Genomic DNA, 2,557 nt, shown 5'->3' on the forward strand with positions numbered 1-2,557 from the left:
TCAGGCAATCCACTCACCTTGGCCTCCCAAAGCGCTGGGATTACAGGCTGAGCCACCTAGCCCGGCCACAAGTTCTTTGTAAACACTATTTTAAGACAATGGAATAAGGATTGCTTGAGCCCGGGGGTTAGAGACCAGCTTGGACAACTTGGTGAGACCTCGTCTCTACAATATATCAAAAAAATTAGCCAGGCATGGTGGCGCACGCATGTAGTTCCAGCTACTTGAAGACTGAGGTGGAAGGATCACCTGAGCCCAGCAGGTTGATGCTGGGGTGGCTGTGAGCGTGCCACCACACTCCAGCCTGGGCGACAGAGTGAGACGCCAACTAAAAAAAAAAAAAAAAGAAAAAGAAAAAAGATAATCAAATAATGTTCCCCTCCTATTAAAAAACATTTTCTACATTTTTTTTTTGAGTTGGAGTCTCACTCTGTCACCCAGACTGGAGTGCAGTGGCCGCTCCCGGTCACTGCAGCCTTGACCTGCTGCTCTGGCAACCCTTCGGCCTCAGCCTTCCAAGTAGCTGAAACTACAGGCGCACGCTACCACGCCCGGCTAATTTTTTGATTTATTGTACAGATGAGGTCTCGCCAAGTTGCCCAGGCGGGTCTCGAACCCATGGGCTCAGGCAATCCACTCACCTCAGCCTCCCAAGGCGCGGGATTACAGGCTGAGTCACCGAGCCTGCCTTACATTTCCAGGACAGACCCTGCTATTTGAAAGGCACTGAAACAGGCCTTTTCCACCCTAAAATATACCCTGCACTCCCTCCTGCTAGGAGTCTCTTTATTCTTCAGAGCTTGACAGCCCCACCCTAAAGCCATTATGCAGAATAAGAACTTTATAAAATTAATGGTCTCCAGAAGTCCCTTGTAAGGACTCACCCAGGAAGTCAGAAGTTCTCCAAACCTTCCCTAATTCCCACTTTAATGCAGAGGTTTGAAAAAGTAACTCTTAAGTGGAGGTTACTTCAAGATAGAGGTCCCCTGGGGAAAACAGGCTGGCAGGCCCTGGAAGCACCCATGGGAGGCACCCTAACATCCAGCAACAGCAGCACTCGTGATTCTGAACTAGACACACAAGACAAAATGTGAGCAAAACTGCCTCAGCCAAGCTTCCAGGCATTCACACTCCACCACACACCCCAGTCCACACAGTTAGAAAACTGCATACTCGCGACAAAGGAAGCATCCAGGTCCTTGGGAGAGCATGGAGTGGCAGAGAGTCCTGAGTGAGTCTTCCGGCCAGCAGTGACCTCCCAAGGAAGGAATATCTGAGCTGAGAGCTGAAGCAGGGGTAGGATTATACTGGGTAACAGGGTGGGGCACATTCTAGGCAGAGAGAAGAGCCTGGGTCGAGCTTTCAGGTAGGAGGACCCAAGGCTGGGGTGGCCAGAGCACTGTGTGGACAGGACTCCCATGCCTGCCTGACATGGTGGGCTTTCCATCAGGAGCACGTGAGTGGAGGCACCAGCGGGTCTGCTGACAGTGCGCTAAGAGGGGCCGACAGCCTTGAGGGGTCTTTTCACAGAGGCCAAAGGGGGCCTGAGAACCCATGCGGGTCTTGTGAGGGAGAAAACAGTGGTGGCTGCCCAGCAGGCTCCCCCTCCCAAGGCCAGGCTGAGCCCGACTCCCGGTTTCCACTCTTTCTTAGGAATGGTAGTTGGGAATACACTCAGCCATTCTGTGGCCTACGGCACATGGTTATTATGGGATCATTACATATATATAGATATATGTGTGTGAGTATATATATAGGTTTTCGCCTACAGTTTCTGGCTTACAACTCCCACAGACCTTGTTGTGCTGGGTATGTTCAGACCCCAGGAAACAGACTCTCTCTGACATGTTCCTGCTGTCCTTTCACCCCAAGGCAGGATTCTACTCTTCCCTGCCTTTCCAATTGTGGGTCATAAGACCCTCATTCCAGAGAGGGTACTGCCCCATACCCTGGGGAAAGGCATGCTGACACCTCGAAGCTTCCATAAAAACTTGGGTCCAGCTGGGTATGGTGGGTCATGCTTGTAATCCCAGCATTTTGGGAGGCCGAGGAGAGAGGATTGCTTGAATCCAGGAGTTCAAGACCAGCCTGGGCAACACAACAAGACCTCATCTCTACAAAAAATAAAAAAATTAGCCAGGCATGGTGTCGCATGCCAGTAGTCCCAGCTACTCGGGAGGCTAAGGTGGGAGGATCACCTGAGCCCTGAAGATCAAGGTTGAGGAAAACCGTGATCGTGCACTCCAGCCTGGGTAACAGAGTGAGACTCCAACTCAAAACAAAACACAGGGGTTCATACGGACAGCTGAACGCCTGGAGGTTTCTGGAGGGTGGTGCACCTAGAGGTACATGGCAGCTCTATGCCCCTTCTTTCATACACGGTCCTATGTGTCTCTTCATTTGCAACCTTTGTCATATACTTAATAGTAAACCAGTAAATAGCTGGGCTCGGTGGCTCAGCCTGTAATCCCGCACCTTTGGGAGGCTGAGATGAGCAGATTGCCTGAGCCCGTGGGTTCAAGACCCACCCGGGCAGCGAGACCTCATCTCTACAATA

The 2,557-nt window shown here is 51.3% G+C and overlaps 1 protein-coding gene across 1 annotated transcript in view; it reads right to left on the reverse strand.

The window, feature by feature from the left end:
* SMAGP (small cell adhesion glycoprotein) overlaps positions 1 to 2,557 on the reverse strand; it is a 33,591-nt gene that overhangs the window by 3,995 nt on the left and 27,039 nt on the right. The gene's annotated exons all lie outside the window — the stretch shown is intronic.

This window comes from Carlito syrichta, unplaced genomic scaffold, assembly GCF_000164805.1.
Source record: "Carlito syrichta isolate Samal-C Ts95f unplaced genomic scaffold, Tarsius_syrichta-2.0.1 Scaffold302820, whole genome shotgun sequence".
Lineage (NCBI taxonomy): Eukaryota > Metazoa > Chordata > Mammalia > Primates > Tarsiidae > Carlito > Carlito syrichta.